This window comes from Charadrius vociferus, unplaced genomic scaffold (genome assembly GCF_000708025.1).
Source record: "Charadrius vociferus isolate BGI_N301 unplaced genomic scaffold, ASM70802v2 scaffold43, whole genome shotgun sequence".
Classification (NCBI taxonomy): Eukaryota; Metazoa; Chordata; class Aves; order Charadriiformes; family Charadriidae; genus Charadrius; species Charadrius vociferus.
In genome coordinates this window covers 3,651,634-3,673,111 of record NW_009648043.1, presented here as the reverse complement: position 1 = coordinate 3,673,111, position 21,478 = coordinate 3,651,634, and the positions used below count along the sequence as shown (strand labels likewise).

Genomic DNA, 21,478 nt, shown 5'->3' with positions numbered 1-21,478 from the left:
CCATTGACTCAGTGAACACAAGATTAAATACTGAGGTTATCTACCAGATTAAGAACTCAGTCAGTTTTCCATTCACATTATTTAAGACCATGTAGAAATGAAACCAAAAGTTTATGCACCATTTCTTGTTATTTTAACATTATACATCTTATTTTTTATGTTTCTTTCTTATCTCCAAACACGGGCTTTATCAGTTCAAGACATCAGTTTTGTTGTTCCCAAGTTTTTAAAAGTGCATTTTTTATGCCTGAAAATATACTGTATGAAAGACCTTTCTTTAGACAAAGTATGCAATCCCATATGAAATGGGAAAAAAAAAGCCAGGGAGTCTACTCAGAGGCCTTTCTTCTATTTGCCTGCTGCACTTCAGTGCCACCATCTCACATTACAACGATAACATATGAACTACTTTGTAATCTGACAGTCAGTAGTGTTTTGTGCTTTAAACAACACTGAGCATTGGGAGCGATAGCCTTGAAAAGTCATTATGTGCTTTTATTTCTCCTCAGGGATTAGTTACAAAAAAAAAAAAAATTACCTCTTGAAAAGGTACTGACAAATTGGAGAGGTAATCATATAACTCATCTTTGTGATCTGTTATAAGTAACTTCATAGACACTTTTCAAGACATATTATCTAATGATTGGCAAATAATTAGTAAATAGCATGACTCTACTGCAAATAAACAAACAAAAAAACTTTTCCTTGTACGTGCTGGACATTACACAATTAGTTTCAATACATTGCCCAGACATAAAAGAAGATATGAAGGATGGAAGAGATGCAGCTTAATTAGATTGCAACTTTATTAACTTATTTCATTTGGGAACTGGCTTCCAACAGTAAGTGACAGGGAGAGCTCATGATCTCCACCTTAATTGTTCCTGCCTTGTTAAGGACTGCTGGACAAGAAGTGAAGGACAGGGTTTACAGAACTCCTGCAGGCACACAGCAGTCAACAACCTGTATTGTGCTCCCCAGAGTTTCCACATCCTCTAAACAGGATGGCCAGGACAGGAGGAGTTTGAAGGAGATATATCCACTTTAATTGCCAAGCTAAATATAATTCCCCTGACATATCAGACGGATGGATGTGTATGTTGAAGAGCGAGGGGTTGGTGAAAGACAGAGGGGAATCATTTTTTCTAATAAATGCTAAATCATAAAACACTAAAAGTTGCAAACGCTTTAGCAAGTACATTGTACCAAGTGGTACAGATTTTAAAAAGGAGAAAAAATCAGTATTATACTCCCCTATGTTATACTGTATTTATCCCCTATGTTATCCCTCATGTATCCCCTATGTTATACTGTATGTAGGATTTGCATACATTTCCTCCACAGCATAACATTTTACCTTTACTCTTCAAAGATATGTGATTGTAAACTAATTTATCATTTAAATTACAGAGAAAAAAAAAAAAGAATTTATTGGGACTGAATGTGTTTCAGTATATACAAAGGGATGAGGAATATCACAGAATTATCAGGTTTAAACCTGTCAAACCCAGAAGGCAATAGATAAGAAGAGTCTCTGTGATTTGCATAACTAAAAAAAAAAAAACACCAACAACAAATTGGATTATGTGCTCTTTCTTTTGAGGTTTCTCTTCATCTTCTCTTTCTAGAATTCTCAAACATCTAAAACAATAATATATAAAGATGACAAGAACTCATCAACTTAAATTACATTACACTGCCCTAAATAAGTGTTAATATATAACAGTAAAATGATGCATATTGCCTAAGCCATAAATATATTCAGCTCCTACAGAGATAATATTACATGTTTGGAAGACATTATTATAATTTTTCTTCAGATTTGTATATCAAGTAATAAAGAGTTTCATTTATAGCTTGATTCTCAGCTCTACGAGGCATCTTTCTACACACATTGGTGACTTGAAAGAATATAACAATTTGTATCTCATAATAGAAATTTTTTAATGCTTTCTTAATGATCATTTCAATTTCTCATCCTTACCTCTGGAAAAATTGCTTAGGCTATGTCTTTATCAAAAAGAATGAGAAGATGTTTCCAACTCTTGAACCTGGGCACTCGATAACCCCATGGTCTGACTGTATGTCAAGAACTGAGAAGAGAACTGGGCTCACACCATCCCTCCTTATTCTGATCTCCAAACAAAGGAAAGCCAGGGAAATGTGCCATGGTGATCTCCAGCAGGTCTTCCAATCCAGCTGTTGAGAAGAGCAAGCTTGCAGGGAATTTCAGCAAGATGTCAAGACTTTCCCCAACCAATGGAGAAATTACATAGACACATATACCAAAGTTGTCATCTTGGGCTAGAGAAGAGCTAGGAGAGGTATAACACTAGCCCAGGAAAAGTGTCAGCTGTTCCTGGCTCCTTCTATTTGAAATCTCTTTTGGGAACCCTTGAGTGAGCCACAGGAATGATCCTATAAGAGCCTGTACAGGTCAAAGGGTTGCTACAGCTACTTTGCACTTCCTGAGCAAGAGAGACAACCTGGACTGCTGCAGGAGGTATTGCCTCCGTACCTTCTAATCATTTACCCCTTTTTTCCTGCAGTTGCTGTGCTGCAGGAATAATTGTGTATCCTGCTCAGGATGGTGGAACTCAGCTATGACAGGGAAAGATAAGGAGCATAACATCAGGAAGGTGAGAGGTGGATTAGGAGGATAAGGGGATGTGGCTGGGGCTAATAGTCTGGGGAGGGGAGGCGAAGCAGGTGACACTGTCAATTCCCTACCTATGAACTAGGAATCAAGAGATTTCAGGGAACATAATCAAGAGAAATTAGGCCTTTACAACAATAAATTAAAATTTATTTTAATTAAAAACTTCATAACAGCATACAGTAGGCAAATAAATATTAATGTAATATTGCTAAGATAATGAATTCATACATGGGTGATGATACCACCTGTGGGATACAAACAACTAACTTAAACAATCAAAACTTTAGTTGCTGATCTCGCTAACAGGGGACTAATATGCCAGGTGATAAATGTTGTATAATTCATCTAAGTTTTAGCAATCATGTTCTTAATGATGATCTGAATGCACATGTAGAGGTAACATCTGTGCACATATAAGTCCATGGCAATAGGAAAACTTCAGACCAGAGTTCCTAGTTATTATTCTCTTAAGAATATTAAAAAAAAAATCTAAATAAGGCAAATGGATATACCTGTTTTCTAACTTGTGATACAGCAAAAAAATATTTAAGTGCCCTGTTTCTTGAAATTGCCAGTTCACATAACGTCGAAGCAATCCCATTCCTCCTGTCTCAAAAATCTTTCTGTTTCCAATTTGTATTATTGAAAGCAATTTATGTAAAAGTGCAGCCTACATTCCCTCTCATGACTATGTCTATAGTTTCAAGAATCCATCACATACATCTCATTAAAATCTTAATTTATGCTACTTGAAGACCAAAGGTTGAAGTCGAGAAACTTGTATACAACAGCTGGCTAGAACTTCAGATTGGAACAACTATAGATTTCCATTTATACTATCTTAAGCCACTTATTTCTTTGTTTGGTATTGCTTGATTTATGTATCTTACTCTCATGGTTGGTAATTTTGGTGAAAATCAGTATTTACCAGGAAAAAAAAAAAAAGCTTAAAAACAACACCCAAGGCTTGCACATCTTGTCCTTCAGTTGGGGAACAGCAATGTGAACAGTTGGCATCGCAGTGACAGAAGTCCTACTGTAGGAGAGCCAGGAAACTCCTAACGACGGATTTGTCACCGGCAAGGAAAGATCCCTTTACGAGAGCTTATACCCCTCCCTCCTTTCCACATTCCCATCAACTCTTCTGTCACCCTGTCTCCTCTCTCACGTGCTGAGTGACAAATCAGCTCTTTTATGGACTGTGCTTTAAATGAGGAGAAAAATCTCTCAGGGCTAATAGTGGGAGGACTCCCACCCCAATTGGGGGTGGGCAGAAAAATTGCAATAAAAATTACTGTGAAAAGGATAACAGGAAAAATGGTTACTCATTAACAGCGTTTATTCTACTTGCTTCCCTTTACCTGCCTTTGTTATATATGCTTGTGCATAATTGCTGCTTAAAGACAGTTGGTCCGTCTGTGCAACTCTCGTTTTTTTTCCAAACATCTGTTTTGACAACTCTGGATCTTGGATAGCTAGTAACATTTTTTCAGTTCACAGTTACAACTTACATTTTTTACTCGCCGCTAAATTATTTACCCCCATTACTTGGCTCACAGAACAGTTTTACTTAAGCTGCGCTTGGAAGAAAATGCAATCAAAGATAAATATTATTGTGTTGAAATGGATCTTTCTGTGCATGACAATCACAATCACAACTAAATCACAATAATTTGCAAGCAGGCTCCCACTACTCTTCAGCTCAGGCACGATAGTCCTCTATTTGTCAGAATTGGTTAGAACTTCCCGTCTTTGCAGCCACATTTTTTTCCTCAGAAAGTTGGCAACAGTAACTGTAAGCCATTTCGGCAGTCTCAGCATGAAGCACCAGGAGCATATGCTGCTCCCATTGTAATCTTCCCGATTATTCAGCTATTTTCCTCACACATTATAGAGTTTGCTCTCTCTGAACAAATAAGGCAGTAGAGATCATCATCTTCTGTTACTCAAACTTAAAGGGGATGATATACTTTTATGGTGGGGGAGCTGAGTTTTCTAATAGCTGCATGGTAACTGTGCTGCTTGTTTTGTGCATGAGTTAGTTCGCAGAGAGCATTGCAAAACCTGCGGCTCCACTGTAATAGTATAGTGTCAGTTTGGGAAGCAATTCAGAGAGGAAGCTAAGGATTATATCAATTTTCTCAGCCATTCCAAAAAGAAAATTGAGAATGTAGAAGCAATGATAGTGAAATGAAGCAGTTTGTCTACTCTGTGCCAGCAACTGACAGGTGTGGTTTTGTGGTTTAATGAACTGCCGCTTGATGTAATTTTTATTTTTCTGGGGTTATGCCTCTTTATGCCAATGCAAAAAAAAAGAAAAAAAAAAAAGAAAAACAAGACCGCAAGTCCAATTAGCAAACATCTGAGAAAGAAATATTTTTTCAATTCCTATAGTAATGTGGAAATTTTAAAATACTTCCTACCCAGGACTGAACTGAAACCGCACATTTTTAAAACATTCCTCAAACAGAAAATAGCAAAGAGAACATTTCATGTAAGTGGATATGTTTCAATAATTTTCACTTTAACGTCACCATAAATAAGAAAACAGCTTTTTTGTTTGCCTGGTCCTTTAAATGAAGTACCGTAAAAATTCTGTCCTTGCCTACAAACATTTCTCATTGGAAATACTATAACATTTTTTCTGACCTTCACAGTAAATCGGAAATTTGTTTCAGCAAAACATTTCTAACAAATGCACAATAGTATATATCAAAGTGGAATTAAACCATTATTCTTGTCATATTGTTTTTTTTTGTTCCTACTACTATATGTGACATTTACTAAAGTGTTTTCTTTTAGAAAAACAAACTGAATTTTTGTTGCTAATAGAAGATTTTTTTTCCTCAATTCTGTGCTTTGAGAGAGTCCCTAACAACAGTTTGAATGTTGTTATTGGAGTGAAAAACTTTCCCTTTTCTAGTTAATGCCTTCACATTGCTTAATTATATCTCTTTGAAACAGTGTATAGAGTTGGAGAACACAGGCATTCAGAACTCTCAAACATTTAAAACCCGAGTCTACTACATCTAACACCAGCAGTACTGTGTAAAATACCATCTTGCTGAGCCAAGATTTGCTCTGACGTATATGTTAGGCTAAACAGTAATGACTGCATTCAAATAATGAGGAGGCACAGTTGGATATGGTTTCTGCCAACCAAACTAAGAACCACACCATGCAATTAAAAGGAAAGGTATATAAAAAAAAAAAAGAAAAAAAACAAAAAACCAACCCCAAACAGTGGGATAAGCAATATTTCTTTCAGGTACATCCCTAGCTAGTTCAATAGAATTGCCCATGTGGGAATATATTACTTAGTGTGGACAAAACTTGAAGTTGGGTATAATGTTTTAAAAAGTTATATGTAGTTGTTATCAACAGATTGCAGCTTTAAAACTGCAGGTAGAGCATTACCAATGTTACTGCCAGAAGATTCTTGCCCTCCAAAAATGGTGCCCTGGCAGAGATCTGTTCATCTATACTGGTTCACTTTCTAGCTACAAAATGTCTGCCAACCTGAGAGCACATACCCACTCCAGAAATACCTGCAGGAAAAAAAAAAGGAAGACAGCGTAGAAGTTTAAATAAAAGGGAGGGACTATTGTATGACTAAGCAAAGATCCACAGCAATTAATAAATCTGACATCACAACAGGTTTTGTTAGATTTTCTCCAGGTTTTATGCCAGACACCGAACCACAGTCAAATTTTGCAAAGCTTTCTTTATAGTACATTTCACACATTTTGCAGATTTCCTAAATATTTACATAGTCATTTAAATATCACTCAAGCCCCTCTTGTTTCTTCTAGTTTTGTTTTAAAAAAGACACTGAACTCAGAGATTCATATGTCAGTTTTGTCATACTTCTGCAAATTTTGTACCATATATCATTTAGAAGTGTTAGTGTACAACTGCCTCTTGAATTTCTCTATATTTCTAGTTTTAGTATGTATTAAAGCAATGCAGTTGATTTGATTCTATCTCACTATGGTATTGCACTTTTTAAAGACTCTAATTATATCTATTCTGTTTTACTTAATAAAAATCTAATGCAGAAGTAAGTTCAATTTATATATTTTTCAGATTTAAGATTTTGTTTCACATATATCAGTATATAGTAACAAACAAAATTCATGTTCAAATGTAAAATCACGGGGTTTAGCATTAATTACTATTTCTTAAATGCTACAAAAATAGGGAATTTCAGACTCTAAAGTTGTCAGTTTGGTTTGTGAATAAGGAATGTTATTTTACTGATTTTTGACCAACTCAAAATGGTACAGGAAAAAAATGTTTCAATTATGTTATAAAAAGAGGTGTGTTTGTCATAATTAAACCATGTCAAAAGTTTTATTAGAGCTTTCTGAACAATATAACATGAAGATAAAGGAGAACACTTGCTTACTCTCTGCTAACACAGAGATCTAAGGATCAAAGACATTTTAAATGTTGTTTGAACTTAAACTCGCAAAGTTAGGTCAATCTTTTTGACTCTACCTTGAATTTCTGTACCCACAAATACAAATATTTTCATTAATAATGGCAGATAAAAGAACACAAGAACATGGAACCATTTGTCAGTCTCCATCCTACTTCAGCTTCTGTAAAGTCTATGAAAATTTGCCACAGCTGTGTACCCAGTCCATTTCATAACTGGGACCCAAAGACACGCTCAGGAATTCAGTCCTGCACCCTGGTAGCCCAGCACACTCCTTTAGGTATGCATGATAAACAAGAATACAAAATCTGGAGAAATCCCACATTTCCTTTTCTCTCAGAATAGTGTCAGTATACAGGTGAGTGTTAGCATGAATAGACAACCAAATATTTTGCTGAATTTCTCAAGTTTAAAACAAATCCAAAAAAGGGACACCTTTTCAGATCTCGAGGTGAGTGTATTAACAGAACCTACATCTTCTAACACAGATTACCCATGGGAATTTTCTAACTATGGGAAGAAATTGCTAGTGTACTAGTCCAGGCGCAGAGGTGGAAATAACTGATATCACTGTAAAACCCCACAAGCTGCAACCACTTCTAATGCAGACTTCAGTGTAGACTACAAAGCCTATAGTAATGGCTATGAGCAAGAGAGAAGATTCAGTGCAAGCAACTGAATTTATTCATTGTCTGTTAGCAATCTCCAAGGACCTTCAGTGCATAGCAACAGTATGTATAAAGATGCTTTCCTCTGTTTATTGACCGTGAGAGCTTTTAAGTTTCAAGTTCAGACAAGAAGCTCTCGCGACTTTGTCCTCAGAGGTATTATTTTTAGTTACAAACTTGATTGAGATCCTGCTTAAGAAAGGCCATTCTTGCAATTGGAAAGCATTTGTTGGAAGTATAAACAGTCATAGAGATATCCAAGCACATCCCTTTCTTAAGTATTTGTGGCCACTATTTGGTATGTGTCTATTTGCAAACTAAAGAGTTAAGTTACAGCAAGACTTCACCAAAAATATTGCAACATCTGAACTAGTCGTATTAACGAGTACCAACCAGAGGTTTAAGCATTTTCCATTAGTTTGATGAGAAACTCCACAAAAGCAGATTAATATAGGCTACGAAGAGTTCATAGTCAGCTATTTATCAAAGACAAGTATCACTTTGAGATGTTATTCATCACCTATACATACTTGCTACTAATCCTTCTGTAGGAAATTAAGGCTCTTCAGCTGAGCCGATGGAAAGAGCTTTACGTAGGAGCCCCTGCTCTGATATTGGAGAGCTGGGCTGAATTGGCTGCTCCTGCATCAAATGAGGACCATGTGTGATGGATGTCTGTTCCAGCTTGGCTTGAAGTCTGCAAACTAAGGGGGAGCAACATCCCATCAGGGCCATTTCTGCAATGAATATTTGATAGCTTGTTTATGCAGAGAATTTAAATATAGATTTGGAGCATACTGTGAATTCCCACTCAGACTGTGTTTTAATGTCATGATTTTACATCAAGTATTGAATAACTTTGGTTGCTCCTGAAAGGGAGCTTTCACCAGCTTGCAGTATTTCCTTGCAGTTAGCTGCTTAGGCAAGATGCATCTCGTGCAGCTTTAGTGATCTAACAGTTAAGTTTCTAACTTAACAAAAGCTTTTGTTTTTGTTTTCAGGGAGAATTCACTCACCCTCTCTGAAAATAAACTTTAAGAAAATGGGTTAAAGTGCCCTCCAGAACTAACTTTCCTGTGTGACTAGCTTAGACTACATAGTTAACTACCAGAGAACTAGAATTCTGCAAGATGAATCTCAACTAAAAAAAAAAAAAAAAAAGAAGAGTCTTTTGCTAATCTTGAATTTAAATGAACAAATAAACTTTTTGTCAAGTCTTGGATAAACTCACTGTGGTGTCCAGCATTTCCATTGGAGAATGGTTTCTCTTCCATTGTTTAGCCTCTCTATCCCCGTGTACTCCACTCACTCCCGGGTCTCACTTCCTTAACCCAAGACCTGAGATTCCCTCAGCCACCAGCCCATTTATCCCACCCCTCCTTCTCATCCTCAGTGGCCTGTATTATTTTTCTTTGCTTACTCTGTCATCATCACAGTGTTCTTTAATCACGTTTTGCTGCCAGTCTGTGTGAATACTTTGCAGTCCTCAGGTGAAGCCTATTGCTAGTATAAAACAATCTCTCACATACTATCTTCTGTTTAGTCAGGTGCTATGGGGATAGAGCCACAGCTCCAGCAGAACAACAATTCAGTTGTTATGTTTTCTTACAGTTGTTGCAAGGACTGACTACAGCTATGACAATATATGTCATATTTAGATTAATTCACAGGGCTGCATGTTACTGCTAAGGAGACAATTATGCAAAAAGATGTCAAGACAAATGCAATGAAAACCAATGTAAAATGAAAATAAATGTAATCATAAATCTTAAAATAATTTCACTGTGAGTTCCTACTGGGTTTGTATTCACAGTATCAAACTTCCAAAGGGAAACTTTTGGAGCTGGACAAGACAGAAGTACTCATGACAGAGTTCATATGTGGAAATAGAGTGGGTTTTTTTTCAGGAAGGAACAGTGGGAGTTTTTTTTCAACTGCAACAAAAAAGGAAGGGAAAGAAAGAATGTTTTCCACGGCAAAGGCACAACTACCAATTTAAGCACATAAAGGATCGAATAGTAACTTTTTACAATATTAAAAGCTGAAGAAAATGTTGCATTAACTTTTCTGTTTGCCCTATCCACTCTCTCTTCCTGCTGTGTCCCATTTTAATGATTCCATCACACTGCAAGAAGTAGGACATGATGAGCAAAAGCTGATTTCACTTAGTGTAACCAGTAGGAAAAAATGATACAGTGTCATAGAAAATTAAATACTTTTTTTGTTTCCATTTCTCATTTTTCTGTAAGACAAAAGGCAATCTTTTGATATTCAGAATGGAAAACATGGGTTCAAGAGCTTTGAGTTTCTATAGGCTATAATTTTATTATGTGATTTTCTGGAGATGGTGAAATATCACTTATTCTACAAGCTGTGTAGACAACAGCTGAAACAAGATTTTCAACAGCTGAAAATCTCTAATTTTCCCACTACTCTAATTAAAGGTGTTTCTTCAGGATCTGATAAAAATAAGAGCACCATAAATAAGAACTAAGCAGCTACTTAATGGACTGCTTGATGCCATGAACAGGACATGGACGATTAGCTTCTGGAAGGGGATTTCAGTCTAAAACAGGAAGACAGTTTACCCACAAACACTACTCTTCCCACAACCTAGAAGATACCTAGTTCTTTAATCACAAACTAATTAGAACTGATTGGCTTCGTTGTTAAATTAGGGACATTAAGGGGGTTTGCTCCTTTAGCAGGTTTGCTGCACACGCTCCATTGGCAGCACTCTTACAGCTGCACATACCCCATCCTCACTGGGGCCACACAGTGACAATCACAATCTTGAAGAAAAGTTCCCTCATTGACAGTGCTGTCCCTTTCAGATACAGAGAATCGATTTGCTCAACTTGCTCCTTCTGCATGAATCAGGACAATTATCTACAAAGAGTGGAGGGAAGAGGAGGATGAGTCTTGTCTGGAGATGGTATTTTGGAGGTGGGGGGTAAAAGATACACTGTCAGGGCTTTTGCAGCACATTTGAGAATTATCTTGGCTGAGACATGCTAAATTAGACAGTGCTGAGCTAGGTGCTCTTGACTAAGCAACAAACAACACCCAGAAAAGTATAAAGTTCCCTACAGTACAATTTAGGCATCTAATATTAAAAAGTAGTCAAAAACTTCCTTAACTGCATAAACACCTTTAAATCTCAAAACTTTACCAAAGTATCTGAAGTTCTGCTATTTCACACAGCTATTTCGCAGAGCCATCTTGAGGATTTGAGGGCCTTTCCCCTCTGCCAAGGGCCATCTAGAATTCATAGTACAAACAAGTTTAATTTCTCACAGGGGATGAATCCAACAAATACATCTGAGTACATCAAATTTACACCAAGTTTAGCACAAAATACAGACATATGATACTCATCTTTTCCTTAAAATTCTTAGTGATTAAGCACTTTCTCAGGAATCAAATCTCTCCTTTAGGTGCTGGTACACTAGTAATAATAACATAATAAATATGCAAAGTACTGTTAAAGCACAGGCTTTCTCTTTATAGGAGGTACTCACATTGTCATATTTTACATATCTATTCCAGCAAAGCCCCTAGCATGAATTGTTATGAGCACAGTGAGGCTTCAGACTTGCAATTCACTGTACAATCTTATACAGCATTCTGAGCCTGAAGTTTTGTTTTCATCAGTGATTTCTACTGGCAATATCTACTTCAAAAAAGCAAATCTTTAGTAGTTTGTAAAATTGAGACAGTGAGCACCTGCCTGGTTGTTCTCATGCATTCTGAAATCAAATGAAAAAGGACGTGACTTTTTAGGTATTCTGAATATTGCATTGAAAGAAAAGACCACCTGTGATAAGCATTATACCATCATAAGACTATTATAGTAACCTAAGGCTGGTCAAAAGTCATTTTTCCCCTAATCTTGAACAAAATTGAAATGCTCCCATCTACTTTCTTACAACACATTTTACAATTATAGATACACTTTTGGAGAAATCAAAACTCCTCTGCAGAATGCCACAATCCTGTGCACTTCATGTTCCAATTTACCAAGCACAGTTTGATCTCATTTTACCAAGGTTGTTTCATTTCTCCTTATTCTTATAACTTGTATCATAACCTTTAGCGTACAGACTGATGGGAAAAGCCTCAAAATCGTTTAAGTGTTTCACCAGTACATTAGAGGTGTAAATGTGTTTTGAGCCTCTCTATATAAGAAATATATTAATAAACTGGAGCAATTTCAGCATAGAGCTACCAAGACGTTCAGGAGGCTGGAGCACATTCCCTGTGAGAAAAGCCTGAGGGAGATGGGTTTGTTCAGCCTTGAGAAGAAATGGCTTTGGGGTCAAGTCCCCCAAACAGCAAACCCCAATGCCTACGGTGAGATGGAGCCAGACTTTTCACAATGATGTATGATGCAAGGACAGGACATAATGTCCATAACTTGAAACAAGAGGTTTAGAGTGGTAAAAGCTTTTTTTCCAGTGAGGGTGCTCAGGCAGCAGAACAGTCTGCCCAGAGACGATATGCAGTCTCTCTCCATCCTTGGATGTTTTCAAAACCTGACTGGATAAAGTCCTGAGTCACCCGGATCCAACCTCAAACTGACTCTGTTTTGAGTGGGAGGTTTGACTAGAGGCCTCCTGAGGTCCCATCCAACCTGAAATATCCTGTAATCCAATATTCAGATGCCATTGATGTCTTGGTCAATGCTACTGAACAATCTCAAGTGCTTATGTACATATGCATATGTACAGGTGCATGCACTCATGAAGGTGAGTATATGGAAATCCACAACAGTCTGGATTGAGAGAGCTCTGGGGGCATCCCAGGTGAAAAATTACCGTCCTCTCACCTTGTCTTCAGACCCAAAAGGCAGGTTTGTATAACAACAGTTCTGACAATGGGGCCTTTGGTTGATTTCTCTCTCAGTCCTTAGGTGATTAAGAACAGTTCAAGGCAAACAGAAAGCCAGGTGAATTTGCATGAAAAATATTACTAGATTTGACCTCATCATGTAAGATATCTGAATCTTTACGGACATGTTACAGAGACAGGGGTACAGTATATTCAGCCTTACCAGGTTGGATGTTTTTTATTGTGACTACTGTATCACTTATTGCAAGAACTGTATAACTAAGACTTTTTCACTCATTCCCATGAGGCTGGAATTCTGTGAGAGTGAAAGGAAAAAAAAAAGTTTACTGATGGAAAGTGGTGGGAAGAACCTTAGTCCCTTTTTAAATATGGTTCAAACATTTTAATCAGTAGAGAGCTCACTCACTGTGACCTCAGTGGATACCAAAGTTTTAAAAAACAGGAAGAAAAGCCAAAATGTACTTTGGTAAGATCATTTTTAAGTCAGCCTAATGATCTACAAATGACCCGTTTCATGACTGACAGCATTTGGAGCTCTTGGCAGTGACCCCTTCTCCTGATCTAGATCAGCTCAGTTCCAACAGAAGTCAATTGCGTAATGGTAATTTACAGCCCCTCCAATTTTGTCACAAAATCTGGTGTAATATGAGAATGCCAGAGGGGTAAGGACAAGAATTTTATTTTTTAAGACAAATTGCACTATTTTCTGTTACAGTAGACTGCTTCCTTACAGTAGACTGATTCTAATGCTCTCTATTTTAATTTAATCGAAGAGAGGGCACCTGAAGGGATAGAAATTCAAACACAACCTAGATCATGTAGCACAGGGAAGCTGTGGTCAGCCTTTCATTTTAACATTCTCCAGTCTCATGGGTACATGCTCTTAGTTACACTAAGTTAATTAGTTAGTAATATATAATAGCTGACATACAATTCACAAGATGAGCATCATTGTAAATAATGTAAACAATATTTTGTAACTTATGTTTCCCAGAAGCTATGTTAAAGCCTAAAATAGATCTGATAACATTCAGAAAGAGTAAAAAAAAGGATGGGAGTGAAACACAGTAAAACAGTAATTACTATTCAGGATGGAGAATAACAGAGATTTTTTTTTCTAGCTATAATCAGTGTGTAATTATGGCCCCCAAAACAAGGCAACACATAAAGAAACAGTTAGAATTTAGCGCCTTGCTCTATGATATAAATTTGCGGTCTCTTCAGGCTTTTTATCTTCGTTGCCCTTATGGACAATTGGAAATCTGTATTTTTTTTAGGCTGCAGCTCTCTTCATCAGTAGCACCATCCAGAGGTACATGCTAATGCTCTGGAGAAGCCAATTTACTAAAAAAAGCACCATGGAGAATGACAAATATAAACATTCATTTATTTATTTTAAATAAGGCAAGGCATGAGGACAAAGTGATTCTGTTTTGTGCATAAGAAAATTCAATAGCAAAGCGAAAATAAAAGATATTTTTTGCAAAATGAAATAATAAACATACATGACAGCTTCTTAACATGAAAAAGGCATCCAGTTACTTTCTGGTATGATTTCAACCTCTTAATGGCTTAAAGTCGAGAAAGCCTTCCCAGAGGGACAGGACCTTTATCAAAAGGTCCCTCAGATTAAATGAATATTTTCAGAATTCTGTTTTCTCCATTGATTTATACATATTCATTCAGTTAGGACACTGAAGGAAACAAGTGAAATCTTACTGAAATCCAAGTGATCCACATTTATCAGTGGAAGATTTGGCCAATAGCAGTTGTGGAAAGAGGTGATAACTGAGAGATTATTTGCTTCTTTTGTTGAATAAACCTATACATTTCTCATTATTAGTTATCATCATTATTCAATGCAAAAATAAAAGCAAAAGAAATGTATTATACGTAAAGAGTATTAAAACTGCAAATTTTGGTGTTTATTTTAAAAGGATGCAGTTGGCTTTATTACACATTTTTCCACAGCTGTAAAAAATCCTTTTCTTAGAAATGTAAAGATATAAACATACAAATGGCACTATTATCTATGTTAGACTGATTCCTCCTCAAAAGTGATCTCAAAACATGAAAATTAAATGTACATGATAGATACACACACACTGAGTGAATCACATATACTGAATTATTTGTTTACTTTCTTCTCTTTTTCTTTCTTGAGAGGAGTATATACTTTATTAAAGCTTCAGAGTCTGTGACCAATACCTTTATTATGTATTTTTTGGTGTGAATTATTTTATAAAACAGATTTTTCCATAATAAATCTCTCACAAATCAATGAAGCAGCTTTGCATAGGGAGTAGTGGCAGAACCTGGCCTGTATTTGTTTTACATTATTTGTCTTAGAGCTTTCTAGAAATAATTCTTAATATGTTATTTGACCATAAGAAGTGAAAGTGTAGCTAGTTGTGATAAGAACCATGATAAGAACCGTCAGTAAGGAAGGGTCAGTTCATTCTCAAAATACATGTCTGCCAGCATGACATAGAAAATTTATGTGAGTGTCAGGCTGTGCATAAACTGTATAATTACCATTACAAAGTGACTAAACAGGTCTGGCAGTGCACAGAAGTGGGTTGCAGTTAATCAGTGCCATCTAGGAGACCCGACAGTCATGATTGAATGCTTGCTACGTTTGAAGAAAAATCTTTGAATATCTGTGCTAGGATCTGTGACATGCTGGTGTGAAAAGCTACTCCAAGACAGCACAGCCATGAGAAACCAAAATACTCTTGCCAACTGTGTAGGCAAAAATGAATTTGTGCTGCTCTAGGATGGGTCGCTTTTGCCAGAGAAGAGAAGTAGGAAAGAGAAAGAAATCTTGTAGACCTCTGGAATGCTATGCTTGCTCTTAACACTGTCACAAAAGATGAAAAGGACGGGAAACAGCATTTGCCATAAGCACAAGTGACTTCACCCCTTTGTCAGTTGAAGCCACTGTTTCTTGTAACTCTTGGGGGAGCTGGCAGTAACCAGTTTGGCTCTCCAGGCTGCTGGGTGGGGGAGGCACGGCAAAGTCTCCAAACAGCTGATTTTGCCTAGATCAAATTTGGTCCTATATTGCCCTTGCTTCATTTAGACAGTTTTCAGATGGAAATGCACAAAATCATTTAAGGAAGGCAGCTAAATAGGAACAATGGGAGCACCGTGGTTTAAAACCCCGTATTTAAAATACATTCCCACTATGATCTGGAATAACTGCAAGTGAACCTGTAAAATTGGTCTGGTTTCAGTGAAACAGAAACAAAGGTCTTACAAAGTGGTACACAAAATGAGTATTATGCAAGGACTTGTACTTAGGTAAAACTCTCCCTGATATCAATAAATATACCTTGCTAATCCTTTTTCAAGATTTGACCTCCAAATTTGTTTTCTGAGCAATGAGTCTGCCCATTTTATTGTTCCTCAAGCCAAAACCAAAAGCTACATGTGAACAACACACCAGCAAAGGAGAGCTATGGTTGAGGAGGTCTTCTTTGAAACACAGACTTGATGTATAGACGAGAGCTGACCAAAAGATCAATGACACTTCTTAATAGTCCCATCAGTCCACCTACACTCCTATTAGTACATAACTATTTTAGTGTGTTCATTGACATCACTTTTACCTTCATGGGACTGAGATAAAGCTAATTTTTATATCCAGGCCACAGTTCTCAATTGCTAGCTCAAAAGTAATTACATTTATCAGTAGATGGACCTGACGGTCCCGATGTCACCAGAATATTGGTAACATTTAATTTCTACACCACTCAGAATTGCCTTTGGCAAAACCACACACACAATGAATAAAATGAATGACAAGATTCACCTCTTTTTTTAAGACTCAACAGCTAATAGCTGGTGCTGAAACAGCACAATATTTAAGAGAGGAAGTACAATGAGAGCTCTTTTGTTTTGTTTTGTTTTTTTTAATTCTAGTGTCCCTATTAGTAGAATTAGAGCATCTTACTATTTTATTTCTCTTCATTCTAGACTCATCTTAAAGAAAAACTGCAGTCTTTCTTTAAGGAGCTTAACCTTTTATTCTTTTATGTAAAATTTTGTTCCAATTTAAAACAACAGATTTATCCCTGAATAAAACCATAATAACAAAAGCTACTCTGGATATCATTATTAGCATTGATAATAATATAAACTGTAAATTTGTTGTGTATTATCCCACTGATGCTAAGAAAACAGCACATTAAGCAAAGCTACAATTTCTGCGATTGGGAGACAAACTCTTCAGCGGGGAAGAGTTTCAGAACAACCCTCTGCCCTACTGCTGTTTAACTGCACCAAGTTCATAGGCAAACACTGTTTTGATTTGAGCCCTTCTAATCCATGAGAGCACAGACTCTCTAAAGAGAAAGTCTGTTTAGTCTATCTCTATCATCATAATGACAGGAGAAACACAAAATAGCCTCTGGCTCTGGGTGAGTTAATTATCTACATTTTTTTTCCTAGGACACTGTCTTGAAGTACTAACGCATTAACCTTGCAGACCGTTCTCTTAGACCTTCTGCACAGCATGAGATTACTACCAGTCTCAACTGGTTAGTGTCAAGTTCCCTGCTCTCCAGGGTTACTCAGGTCACTCCTCATTGCCTGGAAGATTAATTTCCCTTTTAGGGACAGGGCAAGTTTAAGCATACAAACACTTGAATTAAGTGATGGAACATATTCTGAATAGAGAAAAACGAAGTGAAACAAATCTAGTTTGCCCTGATGAAACTGAAACACTATCAGCGAAGATTTTTTTTCACTACAACATTTATTCATACCTATTCTGAAAGTATATCCAAAATATCTATTTTAATGAAAAGGACTAGGACTCTCCAACAGTACACTTTGGTTTGCCAATACCATAAATGTCATACAGTTTCATTTATATATAAATACAATATATTTATGTTTATATATGATACAAGGACTGAATCTTCATCCCCTGTAAGTTGCCTGTATTCATGATTTCCTTGCAATCCATTATATAAGTATCCTTCTTGTAGCATAATGATTCACCAAGCTATATTAAATGCAAATGCAGTAAATATTCAGCAGAAAATTTAAATACGATACAAAGATTAAAAAAACTAAACATATAACTTGCCAGCTCTCACAAGATGTTTTTATTTAAGCTTTTACTTTTTACTGTTCACTGCCTTTGTATAATGGAAATAGATTAAACAGATTTACATTTTGGTTCTTGGCGTAAACACTACACTATTGAAAGAAATTTTGATTCATTTAACTGTTTGGAAGTGCTGCCATGTGGCTTCACTGGAAACAGCATATTTTGGTTATTCTTTCAATTCTGAAGGATTGCTTGGGTCTGCCTTTTAGTAAATATTTGCTGGTAATACCCTTGTTAATTAAATTGTGATAACTCTAGTTAATTAGATTGTAACTTTTGTGAGAGAGATATAACATTTTGCTATTATAAAAGGAGTACCTTTTCTGTGCAGGACAGAGAGAGCTTGCATTCAGCTTCATTTCAAATTCTTCACCTTTCTAAATCTAAGAGCCTGTTTCTTGATACCAAGGTGGAAATCATTGATAACTGACCAGCATGTGAGCCAAAAACTTTTAGATCTCTATACAGTCTACAAAATATTGTCCTTCATCTGAAGCCATCATCTTTGTCAACCTGTCACAGAAAAAATTTCTTCAAGACATCTGACCTTAAGACTCAAAAGAAGAAAGTGATAAACTACCAAAAGATATGGAACATGGTTTACATCATGCCCTAATAAAGATATCTTGGCAAATTTTAAAGATTTTTCTTCCAAGCTCTCACAGCATGTATCTGTCATACAGTTTCTGGGAAATACAATAAAAGCAATATCACCTTTCAGTAAAATTCAAGTTTTTCAAGTTACCCAGTGAAATGTCTGGTTATGAATAGCCTCATAAGGCCAAAGAATCTTGTAAGGCTGGCTGAAAATTTGATCCCAAAGTAGTCTGGTTTTGGAATGAGCAAAAACTGATCTTTACTAGGGAGAATTCGTGAAAATCAAATTATGCAAGTCACAGTCATGTCTAAGTACTGTATGGCATCTACAGTGACTTAAAATAAACTCTGTCAAGATCACAGTCACAGCCAAGCTAGTATAGTTGTTCTGTAATTATTTAGGTAAATCCTACAGAAACACAGAAGATACACAATACAGTTCTCACTAACCATTTGCTTCAGGTAATCCCTGTGTGTAACAGAATTACCAGCATTTAAGAAGCATTCTAATAGAATTATTAACTTCCCAAGATGCTCATATTATTGCTTTAGGTGAGTTTCTTCTGATTTTTGTTAAGACATTTCACAGCTCTCAGCATACAACTTATTGCTGCTTTTAGGAGGAGACCAATTCAATTATGTCCTTTTAGTCTTAGGCAGCACTCACACACAAAACTAGAGTTTCAAAGCAGGAGATGGATTTAATTTACTTGAAATCACTTAAAAAAAACTCAATTTTTTTAATTGATAGTTGAAGGTTCTCAAAAGGCTTTCTTTAAGGAAAATCATATTTATCTGAGGTTTTCCTTAAATAACCCAATGATCAGTGCTGATCAGAAATTTCATCAGAAGGAATGAGTTTAACACTTAAGGGTTAGCCTGGACTTTTCCTGTCTACAAGGCATATTGTTAGGATCGTTAATTTCTCTCGATAGGATTCCAGGCTCAGATACCGATTTTAGTTGCACACATTTTGAATCTAAAATAATATTAAAGTAGATTTCTTCTGGCACAGTTGGCCGCATTTGTATTAGTAAATGATACGAGGCTGGGTTTCTAGCCTAAGCATTAGTGTGCAGTCATCCGTACTAGTTCATAGCCTGGGCTAATAACGCCTGGTCCTGAGGGGTACCATACCTTACTGGGATGCAGCCACCCTCTTTTGGGAGGGTAAGAAAGTTGAGCTGTATCAATGTAAGTCATCTCACCGCAGCATCTTGACCTGTTGCCAGTCTGGTTTATCTGTTCATAACTGCTGCTGTCAGGACCTGCTCAGCTTTCCCCAGGTCCCCCTTATCCCGCCCCAGGGACCCAGAAGCCGCATTTTGGCTCAGCCCCCAGCCCCAGCAATGCCTCAGAGGTGCCTGGCCCACATTTGGTGACTGCACTTCTAGGGTCGACCTCAAAGAGGACACCTGTGCGTGACAATCACTGGCTGGCTGGGATCTGCTGCTACAACCCCCTGGTTCTGCTCACCCTGCTCGGGGGCTGCTTCCCAGCAGCTGAACACAGACATGTCCCTAGCAGTTTTCTGGGGAAAAAAAAAAAAAAAAAAAAAAAAAAAAAAAAAAAACAAGGAACAATTCTCATCTACAGGTGACATAGAAAGAAAAGAAAGAAAAAGTTACCTTCCTGACATTTGTTTTACACCTTCTAAACAACTCTTCAGTAGAAATTGGCTTTCAGGAACTGACTAGTGATATGATTTCCCTGCCTGTTCTGAAGTATTTAACTAAAGTACATTTCAGAAAGGATGACTGTATCAGTACTAGAATTCTTGACTTTAGTTGATTTACTAGCTGTACTTTAGCTAGCCTTTGTATGACACGTTTCTCCTCTAACTTCAGTAAAATAAACAGCAACCTCAGCCATTGACATGCCTTATTGTCAGTAACCTGTTCAATCCGCAGGTAGTTCAGCTATTATTGAATTATTGGTGAAATGTCTTCAGCTTTAATTCCTATGAGTCCTTTGATAATATTTTGGGAAATATTATTTCTCTAGTCCATAAAGATAAAAAGAAAGGTGAAAAGTTTCTCTTAGAGAAATTTCTAATTATTAAGTGATAAGAGTAGCATTAATAAAATATATTGACAGGACTGTCATCTTTCACTCAGTTCTCAAGTAAAATTTTTCACTCATTAAAACCCAAGAAGTACTCTATTAGATCCTCTAAGTCAACCTATTGGTCATAAAATAAGCTGAGTTTAAAAATAATGAGCTACTGATGTAGGATTAATGCTTGATTATCTTTGTGAAGTTGATAATAGTGACTCTTACACAGACTTGCCAGAATTAATGGGCCATACAGAAGTGACACAGAAAGGACAGCCATTGCTAAATTATTTTTATTAGAACTTCTTTTTTCGATGGTGGAGTGTCATGTGAAACATGCTATGCTTCACTTTCTTTTGAGATTTGGAAAATATGACTGTCAAAAACAAAGTATCATGATTCTTTCTCATTTATACACAGTTAGATTGGTTTGTCTTTTTTAACGTAGCATATATTTGAGAGATTGCAATGGATACAGGGAAGCAGAAGGATTTGGAATTAAGAGATAAAAATTGAAGCAAAAATGTGAACTGTACACAGCAGTATAAATTTCTCTGTATTTCCTTTCGAATTGATAGTGAATCAAAGCTACAACATAAATAAACCGTGCTTGGTTTTTTAAGACCAGAATGAGCCAAAAATGTGTGATACATGTCAATGATACAGGATTAAGTGTATCCACTATCCAATCAGGAGACATACGTAGGCTGTTCTTCAGGTGTGAGTGCTTTAAATTCACCCACCTTCACTCAACATGCATATAACACTTATTATTTGTTTTGATTCATCTCAAGTTCACAGTCAAGAGAAGACACTTAAGAAAAGTAATCATATCCTCCCTATTTCATTGCCTCAATAGACTTAAAGGTAATGTGAAAAAGCAGTTAAATGAAGACCAGAAAAAAAAGAAGTATTCTGAATTACAGTTGCAGCAGTCACCATCAACCCTCCACGGTATCTGACATATCCTCAGAATAACCCACCTCCCTCCCTCAGTAAAAAATGCCTTTCAAATTTAGTGGTCTAGATTAATTCAGCCATGATACTCTGAAGTCTGTAATAAATATACAAACATATATATATATACA

At 36.6% G+C, this 21,478-nt stretch overlaps 1 protein-coding gene across 1 annotated transcript in view; it reads right to left on the bottom strand.

Annotated features, from left to right (window-relative positions):
* GRM8 (glutamate receptor, metabotropic 8) overlaps positions 1-21,478 on the bottom strand; it is a 347,214-nt gene that overhangs the window by 138,754 nt on the left and 186,982 nt on the right. The gene's annotated exons all lie outside the window — the stretch shown is intronic.